Source organism: Lactuca saligna, chromosome 6 (assembly GCF_052625555.1).
Source record: "Lactuca saligna cultivar CGN05327 chromosome 6, ASM5262555v1, whole genome shotgun sequence".
In the NCBI taxonomy this organism is placed as follows: domain Eukaryota; kingdom Viridiplantae; phylum Streptophyta; class Magnoliopsida; order Asterales; family Asteraceae; genus Lactuca; species Lactuca saligna.
In genome coordinates this window covers 57,462,915-57,484,016 of record NC_136422.1, presented here as the reverse complement: position 1 = coordinate 57,484,016, position 21,102 = coordinate 57,462,915, and the positions used below count along the sequence as shown (strand labels likewise).

Genomic DNA, 21,102 nt, shown 5'->3' with positions numbered 1-21,102 from the left:
GCAGTAATCCCAAGTCTTTCATAGCAAATCGGTAAGGCAAATCACGCTTCAAAGGCTCTATACCATCATGATCATCATCATTAATAATCATGCCATTAGCGCATAAAGAAAGAAACATCTGACATGTAATCGTACATCTAACAAATAAAGTGGATTCATGATTACTAGGATGAAAACCAAGCGAAGTAATTACAATAGAAATTTTCTTAAACAAAGAACGAGGGCCTGAGACCATACAATGATTTCTGAAGCCAACAAACTTCACCTAGTTGGTGAGAAATACACGGGGATGAGACACGTATACTACCTCATGAAGATCGCTATTTAAGAAATAGTATTGACATCCATATGATGAATCTTCCATTGCTCAATAGAAGAAGCAACAATCAGTGTAACAACATACATCATTTTTGCAACCAGAGCAAAAGTATCCTCATAATCCATACCATACTTTTGCTAATATATTTTTGCAACAAGTTTGGATTTATAACATTTAACAAACCCATCAAACTTAGTTTTGAGCTTGTATACCTAAATATAATCAATCGTGTTCTGTCTAAGAGGGTGTGGAACGAAATCCCATGTGTGAGTGTGCTAAACAGTTGTAACTTCTTCAATCATAGCTTTTTGATAAAAAGAATCATGACGGCCTCCTTGTAGGACGATGGTTTAGAGAGATGATGTACATTTACAATAAAGGAGGGAAATGTTGTTAGTAAGAGAAATAAGCAAATTTTGGAAGCTTGGTGGACTTCCGATTATAAGTAGGCCTTAATGACTGGGGATCCTAAATAGTAGTACTTGAGTGGTCCTAAGTGGAAACGGGTGTGGGATCAGGCGTTTGAGAGCTATTTGAAAGCTTTAGAAGAAACATTATCATTGTTAATGCTAAATGGATCAATAGTTTGAAGTTTCGATTATGTCACGTCGTGTGAACAATCATGCATGATATAGAATGGGATGTGCTCCAAAAAGGTGACATGTCGAGAAACATACCACTTTTGACTTGTCGGGTTGTAACAAAGTAGTACACACAATATCGTAGTCCAATAATACACATTGAGCTTATTTTGGAGATAATTTATTCTGCTCTGCGTGAAGTCGTAAAACAAAGCAGTACACCAAAATCTCATAATAAAGAATAATTAAGAAGTTTTATGTATAGTTTTTAGAAAGGAAACATATTAGAATTATGTGTAGTGGAAATTGATTAACATGGGAAGCGGTAAGAACAACTCCCCCCCTCCCCATAAAATACTAGGGACCTAAGAGACAGAAGTTAGGACCATGTACTTTCAACAAGGGAATAGTGTTTTCTTTATAAAATACCATTTTGCTGAGCATGATGGCTAATGGATAGTCTGATGCACGTAACTCAATAAAATCATTAGTGGTTTATTCCCGTCAAGATAGGATCGTTTGTAATTAGATAGATATTGTGTGTATGTGTAACACAATGTGAGCCAACCATTTTAAAAATCAATATAAGGGCTTAATAATAAGTTAACATATAATCTAGTTAGTTATATATTAATTTAATCTATTAATTATAATTAACTTCCAAAATCTAAACATTCAAAATGTGGAAAAAAAATCTCATATAATTTGAAGCCCTAGTATGATATTCTTCACTTTCTCTCGTCGTTATCTTCTTCTATCCATTAGGCCGTCTATTTTAATTTGTCCATCAACAAAAATAAAGATCATTCTTCCCCTAAATCACAGGTATGTATAACATATATACACACCATTGGTAGTGTTTGTATTCATTGTTTGGGTTAGAATTTATGTCAATAACACCTACTTTTGCATTGATTTCCTATGTAATTTCATTCTCTTGATTGGGTTACAAGAATACTCTACCACCATCAAAATCACTGTAACTGCCATCATAGATAGATAACTAATAAGAACAATCCCTTCTAAATGCTAATTTCTAATGTTTTGCATATATGTATAGTCTCTTGGTCACCTTCTACAGTATGTTTCGTTTGGTCCCTAATCTTAGTCACATATTCATCATCTTTAGATGGTGCTCAGTCATTAATCTTGCAAAAATCAGCTAGCTACATAAAATTTTATTGGCTAAGGTGTATTTTGGATGGGTTTTTGGTTTGATTGGTTGTAGGTTTTGGTCTTAGTGTCAAATTCTTTTGAGTGAATCTTTTGAGTTATATCTTTAACAACGTCTTCAAAAACTTTCCTAATAGATCGGTTCATCATTCTCCTATGGATTTGTATTTTTGGTTAGGTTTCCTTCGGCTGGCCTCATATATTATAAGTTGTTTCTTGTAAGAATATGGGTGATTTTGTTTGATAAATAGGTGTGTGATTTAATTTGTATGATACACACACACACACACACACATATATATATATATATATATATATATATATATATCATTCTTTAGCATTTTTTATGAAATTAATTATCGTTTTAAGTGTATGATGTGAATATCTTTAGCAGTTGAATAAAGCTAGATGGTCTACATTAGTGGTGTAAATTGAACGGATGGGGAGATCAAAAAATTTATTGGGTTGTCACCTTGGTGGCAAAACATTGCGCAATCATTTCGCTGTGAAAGCTAGTAGGATGTTTGATGAAGAAATGTACATATCTGTAGTTTATATAATCAAGTAACATATAACACTTTTGATATTCGATTAAACTTGGAGTCTAGGAATATATGATTGAAGGAAACTGATGTTCTTTATTCCCAATTATTACACTTTATAGTGTTATATATTCTTATGCGTAGGCTTTATGATGAGATTTTCGGTTTAAGACTCAAGGTATATTTTTCGATTGTCGTTTTGATTCTTGAAAAGAAAATCCCATGTGTGGGTGTGCTAAAGAGTTGTAACTTCTTCAATCATAATTTTTTTGTTAAAGGGGATCATGAAGACCTCGTTGTAGGATGATGGTTTAGAGAGACGATGTATATTTACAATAAAGGAAGAAATTGTGGTTAGTAAGTGAAATATACAAATATTGGAAGCTTGGTGGACTTTCGATAACGAGTAGGCCTTAATGATGGGGGATCCTAAGTAGCAGTTGAGTGGTGCTAATCGAAAACAAGTGTGAGATCAAGCATTCGAGGGCTATCTGAAAGTTTTAGAACAAACATCATCATTTTTAATGCTAAATGGATCAATAGTCTGGAGTTTCGATTATGTCATGACGTGTGAACGATCATGCACACTATAGAATGGGATGTGCTCCAAAAAGGTGACATGTCGACAAACATACCATTTTTGACTTGTCGGGTTGTAACAAAGCAGTACACACAATATCGTAGTCCAATAAAACATATAGAGCTTATTTTGGAAACAATTTTTTCCGCTCTGCGTGAGGTCGTAAAACAAAGCAGTACACCAAAAGCTCATAATAAAGAATAATCAATAAGTTTTCCGTATAGTTTTTCAAAAGGAAACATCCCAGAATTATGTGTAGTGGAAATTGATTAACATGGGAAGCGGTAAGAACAACTCCCCCACCCCCCCCCCCCCCCCACACACACACAATACTAGGGACCTAAGAAGATAGAAGCAAGGACCATGTAGTTTCAACAAGGGAATGGTGTTTTCTTTATACAATACCATTTTGCTAAGCATGATAATTGATGCATAGTATGATCTAATGCACGTAACTCAATAAAATCATTAGTGGTATATTCCCCTCAAGATAGGATCATTTGTAATTAGACATATATTTTGTGTGTGTGTGTAACAAAATGTGAGACAACCATTTTAGATAAGGGCTCAATAGTACGTTAACATATAATCCAATTAGCTATATATTATGTAATCTCTTAAATAACTTCCAAAATTGAAACACTCAAAATGTGGAAACAATATCCTATAATTTGAAGCCCTAGTACGTTATTTTTACTTTCTCTTGTGATAATCTTCTTCTATCCATCAGTCGGTCTATTTTAATTTGTCCATCAACAAAAAAAAAGACATCATTGTTCCTCCAAATCGCAGGTATGTATAACACATATCCACACCATTGGTAGGCTTTGCATTTGTTATTTGGGTTGGAATTTATGCCAGTAACACCCATTGTTTCCCTTGATTCGCTATGTACTCTCATTCTCTTGATTGGGTTACAAGAATAATTTTTCACCATCAAAATCTTTATAACTGCCATCATAGATGGATGACTGAAAAGAACAATCCCTTCTAAATGCTCATTTCTAATGTTTTGCATATATGTCTAGTCTCTTGGTCTCCTTATACAATATGTTTCGTTTGATCCCTAATCTTTGTCACATATTCATCATCTTTATATGGTGCTTAACGATTAATCTTGCAAAATCGGCTAGCTACATACAATTTGATTCGGTAAGGTGTATTGTGGATGGATTTTGGCTTTTGATTGGTTGTGGGTTTTGGTATTAGTTTCAAATTCTTTTTGAATGGATCCTTTGAGTTATACCTTTAATGTCTTCAAAAAATTTCCTGATATATTGGTTCATCATTCTCCTATGGATTTGTCTTTTTGGTTAGATTTCCTTGGGCTGGCCTCTTATATATATATATATATATATATATATATATATATATATATATATATATATATATATATATATATATATATATGATGTGAATTTGTCACCAGATGATTACACCTTGTACTTCTGATTGTTCTGATGAGCATGCAAAGTCACAACAGAAAGGAATCGTCATTCGTTCTCTAGGAGGAGGCTCTCGGGAAAACGCTCCAACGGTCAAGTCAGTGGATAGACTTGGGTGTATTCTAGAGTTAATTAGGAGACAATGACTTATTTTCCAAGGTACCGGAGGAGGCCTTTTATATTGAGGCCTTCTACTAGTCCACACAGGAGAAAGGCGTCATATTCGACAAGATCGGGGGCGCTGATTGGGTAATCGTACTCCTTGATCTGCCACGGCCAAATATTGGTCCAGGTGATGATGATCTGAGCATCTTCCTTGTACTTGGAGTCGTTATACTTTGTCACGAAGTAGAAGGCGCCCGTAGTGGGGTCGGGCATTCTCTACAGGCGACCTGCTCTTAGGGGCATCCGCCAGCGTGAGGTTCCGTTGGGCTTGTTCCGCCAGGCGCGACTCGCCTTGGGGAATTCTTTGGGGCGTCTGAGTGCGACTTTTCATTCATGCCAACGTCACGTCATCAAGTCCACTAGTCTAGTAGTCGTAGCGTTGCTAGACTAGCTATGATGTTCTAGACTTAACCGCTTCGTACACGCATTGAGTTATGATTTAATCATCGCTTCAGTTTTTCTGGCGATGTGACTGCCCATTATAACAATCAGTTACATCATTGTGTTAAGGATTTTGAATATCCCGGCTTTCCTAATTCTTTATAAGGTTAAGGGCTTTTCCTATCAAAACAACCTCTTTCTCTTATTTCTCCTTCTTGTTTGACTAGGTTTTCTTTACTTCCCCCTTTGGTTTAATGGATGCTCAATCTAGCATTGTTCCTTCTGAGGTTGACTTCGAACTTCTTGTCAAAATTTACAACTTCTCTCTTGTTGATGGTGTAGGATTTCCATCGGCCGACTCGATGATCCTTTCTCATCCTTCCGGCAAGATAGTTATTTATTTGAATACCTTTGATGCTGGTTTGCACCTTCCTCTCACTCACTTCTAGGAAGGTCTTCTTCAGAAGCATGCTTGTATCATCTAGATGCTTACTCCAAAGGGCGTCAACAAGGTGGTGGCATTGGAGATGATGTGTCAGGCGAATGGAGATCTTCGTGACTTCTTCATCTTCAAGTTCTTCTTTCGGTTCAGCAAAACTGATGAAAAGTACACGATCTATGCTCAACGTGGAGGTCATGTCTTGGTTCCTGATGGCAAGACTCCGAAGAACTGGCAAGAAAAAATGGCTATGGGTTAACCAAGATCGAGTCGGTCGCGGGCCCTACCGAGCAAACAATTTCTCTAACATTACTCCCAAAGTGTTTCCTCATAACAAGGCTCTTGTTGATATTCTGAAGACCATATAGATCGTGCATGAGGAGTACTCAGAGGTTCTGCTTGCCGGATTTGGGATGAGCCCCTCTTGGAGACGTCAGGGGAAGACTCCTATCTTTTACACTGTTATTGATGATAGGCGCTTCTGCCTTTGTTTCCTTTCTATTATTCTTCCTTCCTCTCCCCACCCTACCCCACCCTTTTTGAAAGGGATTTACGTTTTGGAATGATGATTATTATGCTTATGAAATTTTGTCTTTTTTTAGTTTTTGCAGGTGTTGAGTCCCTTCTTTTTATGGACGATGTCCTGCGAAAGCGGTATCAGGGGAAGCTGGATCATTGAGAGACTGATCGTATCGAAACTATTCCTCCGTCATGTCGGGCTGATCAGGTCGCCGCGACTTCTCCTCCGATGAACTTGGATTTGGAGGGTTCTTTTGCAACCTTCGGAGAACGGCCTTTGACTGTGCAACCTATTTCTGACGGTTTCCCCGCCTTTTGTTGCCGATTCTTGTCATGCACAGATGGTTGAGGATAACAATGATGGAATTATCTATGACATACGACGAACCATAGCTAAGAGGAAGACCGTATTCGCCATGGGGGAGACCTCCACTGATGTCTTTAATATCGGGAGGCGGGTTCAATCGAGGCATAATTTTACTTGTTTGTTGAACTCAATCTCCTCCACGTCGGAGGCTATTTTTGTGATCCCTGGTGATGACGTTCAATAGTCTGAGGGGGATTGGAGGGCGACTAAGCTGCCCATTGTTTCAATCCAAATTGTTCGACAGTCCACTTCTGATCTTTCCCCCTGGGGGCCCTGGTGGGGCCTTGCCTCACCAAGTTCTGCCGAGTAGGGGGTCTCCAGATAGAAATAATCCTGGTTCTGATATCTTCATTCCCACCTAGACCTTGCGAAATGATTCTTTCCTATCTTCTTGTACCAATGCCATAGATTTTGCCCGCCGTGCATTTCCACCTACCACTGTTACTAATATGAAACTATAGGCAGTCACGTATTGGCCCACAACATGTCGTATGTTGTTGCTCTGGTGATGTTTTATTTGGTCGTCGGTTCCCACTATATCCAGTTGTTGAACAAGATGGAAATCACCCATACTGGTTGGAGCACCCAAGAGGTTGAACTTAAGCGGCAAGTCTCTGAGATCAAGAAGGATGTTCGAGGCTCCGACCAGAGGTACGTCTTGCTGTCATCAGAGAAAACTAACACTAAAGAGATTCGATTTTCATTGGAAATGAAGGTGGACTCCCTGAACCAAGCTAATGAGAGGTTAATGATTCAAAATGAGAGATTAAAGCAGGATGTAAGTGATCATGATAAACTCTTTGAGGAAGCTAGGGTTGAAGCAGGAGTTATACGTCGTGATCGGGACTGGCTCTTACAAGTGGGGGTTATGCGCATCATGGATAAACTAATTGAACACTCGGAGTTTACCATTACAGTTATCCGGATCCATCATGCTACATTTGTTTCCGGTGAAGAGTCCGACACCGATGGACTAAAGGTAGAGATAGACTCTGGGGCTTATGATCCTAATGTAGTGATTCCTGATCCAGCCACACTACTAGCTACAATGATGCACTACTTTCTTTTTCTATAATGGATCATACTTCTCTCTTGGGCTTGGGCATTTGGATATGGTGGGGATGCATCAAATTTGTGCCTTGGAGGATGTGGGTGAGGTTCCTGATGACATCCTCATTGGTGGAGCAGGCGGAAGCGGTGGCGGTGATCATGGTGGTGACGATGCAGCGATAGGGGGCGGTGATGGTGGTGGCATGGAAGCTAGTGGTGTTCATGATGCAGTTGGTTCTTAAGGTACTTGTGTACCGTCTGCTGCCCTTCGGGGTGTGAAGAAGAACGTGAAGCGTGTTCTATTTTCTCCCATTTACTTGTTTCAACATTGCATGGTTTTTGGTACAATCAAATGTCGGTGGCCCTTTAGCATTGCTTGTAATGAATTTTGCATGACTTTTTGATAATGTAAAGCATGTTTACCTATGCTTGTTGTTGTTATTTTGTGTGCAAATCATTGCATATTGTGTGTGTGATTGGCTCTAAACTTCTATTTTTGTCGCTTTTCGCCCTTCGAGTGTAAGATGATTGTATATGACTTAGGCGGTTTCTTTGGATTATGCAGATGTGATAAGCTTTCGTGATGACTGTCTACATTAAGTGGCTTGCTATGACGTTATTGTGTTAGACCTAGCAAGCGTACTAAGTGTTAACACGGTCTTTTTGCCCAACGAATATGTCTTATGTTTGATAAGGTGGCTATTCTGAGCCTTGTAAATATGTTAAGTGTTATAATGAAATGACTATTCTGTGTTGGGGAAATACATTGAGTATTTTAATGAAATGGATGTTTTGTGCCCATGACATATGGTGAGTATTTTAATGAAACGGCTGTTCTGAACCTACGAAATACACTGAATATTAAAAATGACTATTTCTACAAATACAATAAGTATTTTAATAAAATGGTTGTTCTTAGCCTTACGAATACACCGAGTAGAGATGGATTTTGTGAACCCTAGAAATACATTAAGTATTTAGATAGAGTGGCTATCCTGAGCCTTACAAATACGCTAAGTATTTTGTTCTTTCCAAAAGAGAAAATAAAGCGAAAGGCAAAGGTATGCTAAGCCTTAGATATTGAGTGTTAGCCCGGGTGATCAGTCTAGGTGATGAATTTCTTCTTTTAGAAATGAAACTTCCTTAGGTTCCTGGCATTCCATGTTCTTGCGATTTTCCTTCCCTCCACTGCTTTGAGTGTGTATGTGCTGTTGCGATGAGCCTTGATGACCTTGTATGGTCCTTCCCATGTAGGGCCTAGCTTTCCTTGTGAGTGGGCATAACTTGCCTCGTTTCGCCTTAGGACATAATCCCCTATCTTGAAAGCTTTTTCTTTGACTCTCTGGTTGTAGTATCTTTCCACGACATCTTTGTAGGTTGCTTAGCAGACGTTTGAGCACTCATGCCTCTACTTAATGAGGTCCAAGTTTACCCTCAGGTCTTTATCATTTTCTTCTTCTTCAAAGTAGGTCATGCATGGCGAGCCAACTGTTTGTTTTACCGGCAACATTGCTTATGTGTTGTAAGTTAGGCTAAAGGGTGTTTCCTTCATGCTCATTCTTGGTGTTGTTCTATATGACCAGAGTACTCCTGTTTGTTTTTTGACCCGATTGTCTTTAGCTCTCCTTAGGCGTTTCTTGATTTCGTTTACCAATGTTTTGATGGATACTTCGATCTGGCCATTGGCCTAGGGATGTGCTACTGATGTGCACCGTTGCTCAATCGCTTTCTCGGCATACAACTTTGAAATGGGTTTTTAGCATACTGTAACCCATTGTCACCGATGAGTACCCTAGGTGTTCCAAACCTTGTCATTATGCTCTTCCATAGGAATTTGATCATCTGTCTTCTGGATATGCACACTAATGGCTCAGACTCTATCCACTTGGTGATGTAGTCAACCGCAACTACTAGGAATTTCACTTTTCCGAAGGCATCAGGGAATGGTCCGACGATATCGATTCCCCACAGGCCATGGACTAGAAATGCTCATCAGGGGTGCCTAGGGAACCCCTTAAACTGGAGAGTAAGTTTGGCATTCCATACATCTTCTCATTGCTTTTGTCGCGTTTTGGTGTATGTTTGGCTAGTAGATGCCCATCCAAAGTATATTCCATGTGAGGACCCTTGGTCCTTCATATGCGTCATTTGGGCCTGCATAAGCCTCTTGAAGTGTTTCTTTTCCCCTAACTTCATCTATGCATTTTAGCCACGACGTCATTAACCTTTTTCGGTATAGTAATCCTTCTATGATTGTATACAATGGTGCCTTAATTCTTACTCTTCTAGCTTCTTCATGGCTAGCTGGTAGGATGCCATGTCGTAGGTACTTGATGCGTGCAAATAGCTACACCTAATTCTAAATATATAACCTAACTACTTAACTAACTAAAATGCACCTAGGTAGTGTACCTAGTCGGATTATAGAATAGTTTGGGTAAGTCGGGTGTCGATCATAGGGAACGATTTTAACTAATTAATCTATCTATTACTAAATTAACCTAATTTTCTAGCAAAGTGGGGGTTTTATCTAATTTTGCAAGTTTAGATGAACTTAACTCTTAGCACAAAATTCAATCAATTAGCAAACATTTCTGTTAGTCTGAATCCACTTTCCATCAATGGTTTATAAATTAGTTATGACAATTACTATTGGTTACCAATTAAGATAGTATTAGAAATTCAGTTCTAGGTTTACTAAGATTAATTAATTCATGTAATCTATGTATGGTCATACAATAGCTAACAAAAAATCAATTATTAAATGGAATTGGAGCCATGTAAGATTGATTTGAAAAACACACGTATGGTCATAATATGAGTTCTCTAGCACAACCTAATTCAATAGTTCAATTACTTATCTAAGATTGGTTTGATCTTAGCTCTAATAAACTAGTGTTCACTGAATTATTTGGTATTCAAATGCATGCAGCTTCATGTTCACTAACCACATAGAAAAAGAATTTAAAGCAATCAAATATTAAATCAAACATGTTAGGTTCAATCAATCAAACACAAGTCATAACCAACAAGTAAAGTCAAATCTAAAGTATTAACACCATGAGTTCCAGCTTCATCTAGCTAACTGAAGCAGCTAGATTAGCTGGACATACTAGCAAACAAACATAAACAAATCATATTCAAAAACATATTTAAATGTACTAAACTATTAAGCTAATAATGAACTTGTACTTCTTCCTTGGTGTTGAAAACAAATTCCATATTTCTTTCTCCCTCTGAATTTCGTCTCCAGGAACTTCTCCAGGCAGCAAAAAGTCCCTCAAGTCATAATGATCAAGAAAATATATAGTTATCATAAAATTCTCTCTCACATCGTGAATGAGTATGACTCATGACATGAATTCAGTAGATATCCGTGTCCTACAAGGATTCCTCCTCCGCGATGCTTATCTTTTGGAATAGGCCCATTCACGTCGTCAATAGTTATGATTCACGACATGAACTTAGCAGATTATGGGGATTTCCTCTTCTTTCATACTCCAAGCCTCCAAAGTTCCAGGCTTTGTCATTTTTAGTCCTTTTTCTTTAAGAATGCTTCTAGTTGGTTGCAATATATATTTTAACCTTATAAGTACCATTATTCAATGTAAATAACCAAAATATTAATAAAAATATAAGTGAATATTGCCTAAAAACATGTATAAATATGACAATATTAAAATACCCCACACTTATTCTTTGCTTTCCCTCAAGCAAATCTAATTATATAAACTCAAACTCTCATCACTATCATCACATAGAACAATCCATTTCAAACTCAGCCATTATGCTAAGACCGCAACGCGTGCATTTGTGTCTAAAATTTTCCTAAGGACCCCCCTAATTCACAATCCTCATAAACACTTGCCCACCTCCTTTGAGCAGCGCTTATTTTATGCATCCCTCTGAATCCATCCTCAAAAAACTTTATAACCTCAAGGTATTTTTGTAAAGCTACCCAAGCATACATAATCTAGAAATTACAATTTTTGATAGCACAATGGAGCTATTGGAATTATTCACTTCTTTGATCTTTGATCATTGTTTTCTTTGAATTCATCACCTTTTTGTGTGATTTTTGGTATCTTCAACTTTTGAATTTCTTCAGAACTTTGATCTTTTGATTTTGATAGCTCCAAAATTCTTCAACTTTTTCTTGTAGTTCTCTTTCTCTCTTTGTTTTACATGTATCTCACTTTTTTTCACTCAATACCTACATGCTTAAGTAGGGGCGCTCAACTTTAACCTTTATTGGTTAAAGTATTAGTCTTCCTGGATACATTTCTGGTACACGATGCTAAACATATTGCGATCCTCAAACTAAGCGAGGTTGTGTTTTTGTCCCATGATTTCACTAGAATAAAGGGGACCACAAATACATTATAACGTATATTGGCTCAACTAAACATTTGAGCTATCATCGGATCACCCTATATAATAGCAGCAATTTATGTTCAAATTATCATCACTAGATTAAATTATTAGATTATTAATTCAAACCAATTAAATTTAATTTCTAATTTTTTAAATTTTACGAAATTTCTTAGCAATTTACTTTTTCGACCCTCCTACCCCAAACTAATTACATACAATGCCCTCATTGTATGCATGACATCAATTAAAACCAATAAAAGGGAGAAAAAGGAACAGACTCTCCTGGGATAGAAGTGGCAAGATCGAACTCTAATCATGTGGATGAAGTGTGCATATTGAATATGGACCTCTTCTTTGAATAAGAAACTTGGATTTTGAACAAATGTGTTGGAAATCTCCAAAGCGGAAAGAACAATGTGGGAAATCAAATGCCACATTGGATGGTTAAGAAACTGAGCCATAATTGTCTTCATAATACCCCCAAGAAGAAGAATGGTGACCCACGAGATAAAATGCACCAATGGTCTTCATTTTTGTAGAAAAACAAGATTCACGACGTGAATCCTAAGAGCCACGACATGAAGTTGTTAAAACATGAAATTTGGAAACCATTAAGAATCTGACTCAAGGCGTGAACATTAAGGATTCACGATGTGAGTACTGGTTAAACAAAAGTAATTTTTCCTTTAATGGATTAAGACCTTTCTAATGCATGGTTTTATGACTCTTCTCTAACTTTATCCTCTCTCGTGAATCACCCCACACTTATTTCTAATCGTGGGTCTCAACTCTCGATTCTAATGCACTCTCGGCAAAACATAAACTCTTTGGCATCTCGACGATTCTCTCCTGTGACTCCTAGCAAATCTGAAATAACAACCAAAGAAAACAAAGTAACATAATAACCTTGATAGTTTTACAATCCAAAAACAAACCAAACTTCAAAACAAAAATAAAACAAACCAAACTTCAAAACAAAAATAAAACAAATCCAAACCAAATGAAATTAAACCAAAAATAAACTAAAAACTAAATATCACTCATCCTCCTGATCATCTTGTGCTCCACTTGTCCCAGCCCCATTGCCTCCGTGATTCTGATACTCACTCCACCTTGGGCAAATTGGGTAATGGTAACCCAAGTGTGGTGGTTGCTCAATATTGAAATGTCACACCATGTTCTCCATTGTTCCGCCAATCCAATTAATACTCAACGACAACTTATCAAAATAACCCGACATGTTCCCTCCAAAATGGGCTCCTCTCGATGGTGCATTTTGTTGCACCGGTTATCCTCTATCGCCTCTTCCTCTAACATTCCTTCCTCCTCTTGGTCTTGTTTGAGGAGCGGGTTGGTCATGTTGCTTAGTTGGTTGGTCATCATCCTCTTCACCATCGGAATGCACAATCCCCCAATGTGTCCCATAGTTGGTCACCACCTTCATTGTCTCCAAATACCCAAAGGAAAAATCACTCCCATCCATGAAATTCAAGGTCCTCGTGATGTCGAGAATTATTACACCATAGGACCGGGACAAACGGGTCACAAAATGTACCCCACATATCAGGCTCCCAGGTCGGGAACTCACTGCAGATTCCACCAAGTAGTGGGCCAAGAAGTACGGGATGTTGCAACACATTCCCGGATGCAAAATAGACCCCAAAAAGAAAAAATTAATATTTGTAACCTTGTCTCCATGGCGCCTATGATGGATGAAAAAAGTGATGAGCCGGTGAATTGACGACTGGATACTGCTTTCCGGTGACACCCCGGAATTAAACACCCTCGATGCAATGTTGCTCTAGAACTCGGACCCTGAAATTCCTCCCTCATATCCACGGGCAGCCTCTCGTTAGAACAAAGAAAACTCTAGGGACATAGCCTCATGGGTCGCATACAATCCCATCCTCCATGAAAATTCAACCAGGCTACACTATTGGTATTCTCCTCGTAAGCGAAAAACCAAGGCATGCGGATAATTGGGGTCTTGAACATTCTCATGAAATGTTACAGTTGAGAAAAACTCAACACATATTTCCTTATAGACCCGTTCTTGAATAGCAAGCAAGTTGTTCCACCCTTTGCATTAAAAAAGAGTAGCCATTCCCCAAAAATAACTTTGTAAGAAGTGGGTTTACCGATCAACCAATCCAAGCTCCCTCAACCTTTGCCAATTAACAATCAGAGCAACAGTGAACTCACGGTTGTGTTGCCACCCCAAACGGTTATTCCAACGCGTAAGAATATCTTGTGACACAGTTGTTGGGAAGACATAAAATGGGTGCTAGTTGGCCACCCCTGCTAGAATCTCGCACCTAGGAGCCATTTTTTGCAAGAAACAACAAAACAAAACCAAAATATCCCGCAGATTAGAATTGAAACAACACCAAGTTCCATCAAGCCTAGAACTTACGTCGTGAATTCCTAGGAATTCACGTTGTGAGTCCGACGGTCTCTTTTAGACGGCCACTACAGAAGACATAATCGAGCCATATACTTTGTTGGGTTTACTCCTAGAACAATTCTAAGTTCATTCGATCCACATGCAATAAAGATTTCACACATGTCGGGCACTAATTTGGTCACACCAATAAACTACAAAACCTAACCCCTAAATCAAACAAATAAGTCAACATAAACCCTAAAAGTAAGATTGGATTACCTTAAATGGGTGTTTATGTAAGCACAAGTGGATAAACGAGGTTAATATGGCCGAAATCAGAATGGGGGACCAGCACAAAACACCTCCATTTCGTGGGGATGGAGAAATGGGGTCACGTCAAATGGTTTTTGTCCTTAATCAGTGGTCCTGTGTAATTCTATATTCATGTCATGAATCCCTATGAATTCACGTCGTGAGTTCGTCTTGGGCTTACGCAGTTGGGCCATCCAATTAATCATCACTTATTTAGCTATTGGGCTAACGGAAAAAAACGAGCTTCTAAATAGGCTAAGAGGAAATGTTGGGCTAATATTCGTACCCCCATGTCTCACGTCGTGAGTTTGATCTGATCAGATAATTTTCTATGAAGTCTATTTTCTTGTTTACTTAAAACATTGATTAATTACCAATTAATTTAGGGACCCCACACTTAATGTCCTACCATTCAATATTACTTAGATGATGAAATGATTAATTTTCCTAAAAAAATTTAAAAAAAAAACTAGAAAGAAAATCAAACCGACTTCGTGTTGCCTCCCAAGAAGCGCTTCTTTTTTATGGATTCGTGATCCGGAATCCGTGCCTCCTATGTTGAATGGTTTGAAGAGTCCACCACCAACTGAACCTTCTGCTCCTTCCATCGCCTTTTGTAAGCTTAGACATGTCTAATATACGCCTTCTTTGAGTTCTCCTTTTTAGCTTTCACCTTGTCTACCTCAAGCTTTCTTTTGATCCCTTTAAACTCCAATTTTTCTTCATTCTTCTTAAGATCCAAAGGAATCTTTTCTTCTTTCACCACCAGACTCGTCTCCTTAGATGTAACCTCTTCTTCATCCTCATCACTCAATAATTCCTCGCTTTCCTTACTTACCCAAGAAGTTGGATTTGTATAGGCAATGACTTCAACTAAAAATGGGACGGATGCTCTTGGTTTTGTTCTGTTGACTTGTTGAATTGTTTTCATCTCTTCTTCCATAAACTTCTCTAATTCCCCAAGTTCACCATCTTCATCAATGTTACAAACCTCATTTTGAACACCATTTCCCTTGAAATCTTCTTCTATTCCAAAATTTTCCTTCTCATCTCCAACTCTTAAAGTGAGCTTGGATTCGTGTATATCACCCTAGGCTCCAGCAATATTAAGTAATGGGCGACCAAGAATAATCGGAACATCGGGATCTTCTTTCATATCCAAAACCACAAAGCCTATTGGAAAAACGAATTTCCCAATTTTTACTAGAATACCTTCCACAATCCCCCGAGATTGTCTCACTGAACGGTTTGCCATGTGAATTGTCATTTTTGTAGCCTTCAACTTCTAAATGTTCAACTTCTGATAAAATGAATGCGTCATCAAATTTATGCTATCCCCAGAATCGACTAAAGCATAAATCTTCATATTATTCCCAAACTTACATGGAAGAGTGAGGCATCCAGGATCTCCCATCTTCTTAGGTAACTCTCCCAGCACTACTTTTGAACTTTGCTCACTTAAAATAACCTTGGAATATTTCTTCAATTGTTGATGAGTGTCTATCAAATCTTGTAGGAACTTCGCGTACTCGGGAATTTTTGATAACATATCAACAAAAGTAGTATTTATAGGAATGCCCTTTACGTTCTTCATAAACTCAAAATGCTCCCTTTCTAGTGGACTAAGATTAGCTCGTAATGGAAATGGTAAAGGCGAACGATAAGCCGAAACATTTTCTGAAGTTCTCTGTTCAGACCGATCCCACGTCGTGAGCATAGAGGGCTCACGTCGTGAATTCTGTGTTTCAACAGAATTTTGATTTTCGATTTTTAACTTCTTTGACTTTCGTTTGGGCTGCCTTGGCTCCTCCTCTAATGCTTCTAAGAACTCAGAGATGGCCTCTTCTTCAGTCTCGATCATCATAACATGGGATTGGGCATTCTTTTCGGGAAATTGTGAGGATAATTTGTTGCTCACTAAAGTAGTTAGCTGACCAATTTGGACTTCAAGATTATGGATCAATGCTTGATGATTTCTTAATGAAGCTTGCTGGTCAATCATCATTGTCTGCTGTTCTTTCATCATTTCCATGTGTTCCTTCAGCACTGCATTAGTATCATCATGCGTTTTCTCGGAAGCTTCCATAAATCGGGTCAGCATGTTTTTGAAATCAACTTGCTTCTCGGCTGGTGGTTGCTCTTTTTGGTAGAAGCCTCGGCCTGTCTGCTTATATTTTTCTTCTTTTTTCTTCTTGTATTCGTCATATGGAAACCACTCCTTCTTTGGTTTTCTCTAATCTTCATCATATTTATCCCCACTTGAATAGCAAACTTGGGCCTTTTTATAGCCATTTTCATCTAAGTTGCAATCCTTAGTCAAGTGTGGACCATTACACATTTCACATCCAACTCTTATAGCATGTATTGTTTGGTCCATTTTTGTCATTCTCATGTCCATTGTATCAAGCATGGCCATTACAACAGCCATGTCAACAGAATTTCCACCCCCGCTTCCTTTAACTCCATCATTTCTTGGATTGTGGTACTCATGAGAATGCTTTGCAAATTCTTCAATTAAATCTTTTACTTCACTCGGATTTTTTCTTTGTAAGTGGTCCTTGGGAATCAAGGAGTCACCCCATCATAAAATATGGATACTTATTGTTGAATGTTGAGGTCGTTTTGAGGGAAATTTCTTAGTAATCCTTTATAGCGTACCCATGCCTCATAAAGTGACTCACCCCCGTTTTGCTTAAAGTTATCTATCGCCTTCTTGAGTTTTGATATCTTGGATGGTGGGCAGAATTGTTCTAGAAACTGCTCTTTCATTTGTACCGAAGTAGTGATTAAACTAGGTGGAAGTGCTTTAAGCCAGTCTTTTACAACTCCTTTAAAAGTAACTGGGAGCACCCTTAGTGAGACTGTATCTCTAGGGACATTAGGGACATTGAAGTAGTCTGCAATCTCATTGACCTCATCGAAATGCTTGTAAGCATCCTCATCATCCTTTCTAGAAAATGGTACATCCCTAAGTGTAGTAAGGATGTGTCCTTTCAGTTCGAATGTTGTAGTGGAGGGAATTGCAGGTTGTACTAAACCGGGACCAGCATCATCTCGTATCTGCTTTTTGTATGCTCCCATGGACATTTCTTCAATGTTGGCCATCTTGTTTTCTGGATCGTCCTCGGATTCACTCTTTTCTAACTCGTATTCGGGTTCGGTGTCGTATTCGGTATCCTTTGGGTTTGGATCTTGCTCGAAGCTTTCTATCTTGCTTTTGTCCTTTGATGATGTACTCGACTCTCCCACTTTCTTTCCCGACTTCTTTCCAAAGACTAATTTAAGGTCCTTGAAAGATGATCTTTTTGGTGTTTCGTTCACTCCTGCATTCTTATATGTCTTCTTGTGAAGGGCTGACTCTGGATCTTCAAATGGTGGCACCAAAGGTATGTTAGAGCCTCTGGTCATGAACTTCTGCAAAATAAACAAAAAATAAAACGTAAATCTAAACTAAAACAAAAAAAACAAAGAAAACTAGAAATTACTGTATTCACTTTGTGAGCCAATAAAACTCACGTCGTGAATTCAGTACTGAAAAAAAAACTAAACTAAAATGAAACTTTTTGCAGGTTTTACCCCACAAAAAGGATCGATTAATCTAAAGCAAATAAATCAACAATTAAATAAGTCGTTCCTCGGCAACGACGCCAAAAACTTGATACGTGCAAATAGCTACACCTAATTCTAAATTTATAACCTAACTACTTAACTAACTAAAATGAACCTAAGCAGTGTACTTGGTCGGATTATAGAATAGTTTGGGTAAGTTGGGTGTCGATCATAGGGAACAGTTTTAACTAATTAATCTATTACTACTAAATTAACCTAATTTTCTATCAAAGTGGGGGTTTTATCTAATTTTGCAAGTTTAGATGGACTTAACTCTTAGCACAAAATTCAGTCAATTAACAAACGCTTATGTTAGTTCAAATCCACTTTCCATCAATGGTTTATAAATTAGTTATGTCAATTATTTTAGAAATTGAGTTCTAAATTTACTAATATTAATTAATTCATATAATCTATGTATGGTCATACAATAGTTAACACAAAATCAATTATTGAATGGAATTGGAGCCATGAAAGATTGATTTGAAAAACACACTTATGGTCATAATATGAGTTCTCTAGCACAACCTAATTCAATAGTTCAATTACTTATCTAAGATTGGTTTGATCTTAGCTCTAATAAACTAGTGTTCACTGAATTATTAGGTATTCAAATTCATGCATCTTCATGTTCACTAAAATAGAAGGATTTTCTCTAGTTTTACAAGACTAGAAACTTAACTAACACTTAAACTAAGCAACTAACAGGTAAGCAAGCAAAAATTAACCAAATTCAATAGTAAAAGAGGCTTATGTTTAGGTTCGAATCATTTGATCCTATGGTTGATTTTATGGTAATGCAATGGATTGATTTTTCTTTAGCTACCGATTAAGGTGATTAGGTTCACATTTACTATTACTAGTCCTTAGAAAACAGATTAATTCAAGCAGTAGCTAGTTGTCTAAATTAATGAATTTCCTAGTTTATTAATTCGGGTTAAGTAAGACTTGTAGTGGTTAATTAAATTAGTCGTTCAATTAACCTCTTGTTGATGGTTTGTCAGACAAGCTCACACATGAATTTATCTATTTTCTAGTTAACCCTAGTTTCACATTCATTATTCCTAGGCATATAACAATGTTCTCACATAAATCATATGAAATTAGCAATTAAGAGATGTTCATGCAACTTAATATGTTGGTTAATTAACTAAAAATAGTTGTAATTAACTCATACGGTTCTTTCACAAGCTTAACATAATAATATCACAAAATTAAATTAATCCTAACCATAAAATCAATCCATATTCACAAAATCATCTACCCTAAACAGAAGACAAGGGTTTTAGTTCATAATTACAGCAAAAACAAACTCAAAAACGAAATCCATTGGTTTAAACATGGTTCAATCAAAAGTTTAAATAAGAGTAACTAGAATTTGCCTTAATCCTCTTCAAAATCGAATGTAGGGTCAATTCTTCACTTTCCAGAGCTTCCACCGTGTTCTTAATCGTAGCTTGGCCTCCAAGCGGTCCAGAGAAGTCTTTGGTTTCGGGTAGGAATATCATATTTATAGACTTCTGGAAACAGGGTTGACTCGTGGAGTCCAGGGATCGACTCGCCGAGTCCTTTATTAAATATCCGTGTACGGAAAGGACTTCTATTGCTTCGTGAATGTTCGATCCGACTCATCGATTCGGGGTATTGACTCCCCGAGTGCTTCAAGATTTTTGACTTTTTCCTCTTTATTTACTTCCTAAGCTCCCGATTGTTATTTCCGCTTCCTTTTGCTTCCGAGCACTTCTTCTAGGCTGAAAATACAATTTAAACGTAATTAAGCACCTTTTGTTCCATATTTGCAATAAAATAGTCAAAAAAATATTAATATTTTATACAAAATATATGACTAAATATGCACATATCAGCCGACAAGCAAGGCTTCGTACTCGGCCTCGTTGTTAGAGGTATGGAAGTCGAAGCAGAGAGCGTAGGTGATATCTTCCCTTTCTAGGCTTATTAGAATCAGGCTTGCTTCCGATTCTACTTTGCTAGATTCCCCACTGGTACACAGGGTCCATCCCTAGCCGTCCTTTGGCCGGCTTGGGCCTGATAACTCTTTCTTTTGAGTGCCTACATTCACTTCTCCTGGGATGTTGAGGAGAAAATATGCCAATGCTTTCCCTTTGATGATGGTACGTGGGCGGTACCTAATGTCATGTTCCCCCAACTAGATTTTCCATTCTGCCAGGCTTCCGGACGTTTATGGTTTGAGCGGCCAATTTTTTTATACCTCTATCTGATGTGCTTGGAAGTAGCGTCGCAAGTGTCGTGCTGCATAGATGAGTGAGATCGCCAGTTTTTCAAAGATAGGGTAGTTGGTCTCTGGGACCTGTAACGCTCGACTGAAAAATTAGATCGATGCTTACCTTCCTTCCCTTTCTACTACCAATACCGATGAGATGGCCTCGTTTGATGCTGAGAGGTATACCTATTACGTTTCACCTGGAACAGGGCTGACCAGTGTGGGTAATTTGTGTAGGGATTCCTTAATTTTTTGGAGTGTTTTTTATGTTGTTGGCGTCTATTGGAAGTTGTTCTTTTCGATGCATCCCTATAGAGTATGGACAAGTGGCATGGCTTTCTCTGCCAACTTGGAAATGAAACGGCTTAGAGCGGTCAGTTTACAATTCAACCCTTCAGTGTCCCTTAAAGTGTGTGGGGATGGTACTTCCATCAGCTCGTCCACCTTGGTTGATCTGGGTTGTATTCCTTTAGTGGTGACATAGTATCCCAGCTATTGGCCTTCCTCGACATGGAAGGTACACCTCCCCAGGTTCAACTTCATCTTGAATGTTTCTTCCACGTAATTAAGTAATCTCCTGTCATCTGGGCTTTTTATGACCATTTCTTCGATGTATACTTC

The 21,102-nt window shown here is 38.0% G+C and overlaps 1 non-coding gene across 1 annotated transcript; it reads left to right on the top strand.

Annotated features, from left to right (window-relative positions):
• The first annotated feature begins 17,244 nt into the window (after nt 1-17,244).
• On the top strand, nt 17,245-17,351 carry LOC145003673 (small nucleolar RNA R71). The gene has a single exon (XR_013662120.1). It is a non-coding gene; the product is annotated as a small nucleolar RNA R71 (small nucleolar RNA).
• Nucleotides 17,352-21,102: the final 3,751 nt, after the last annotated feature.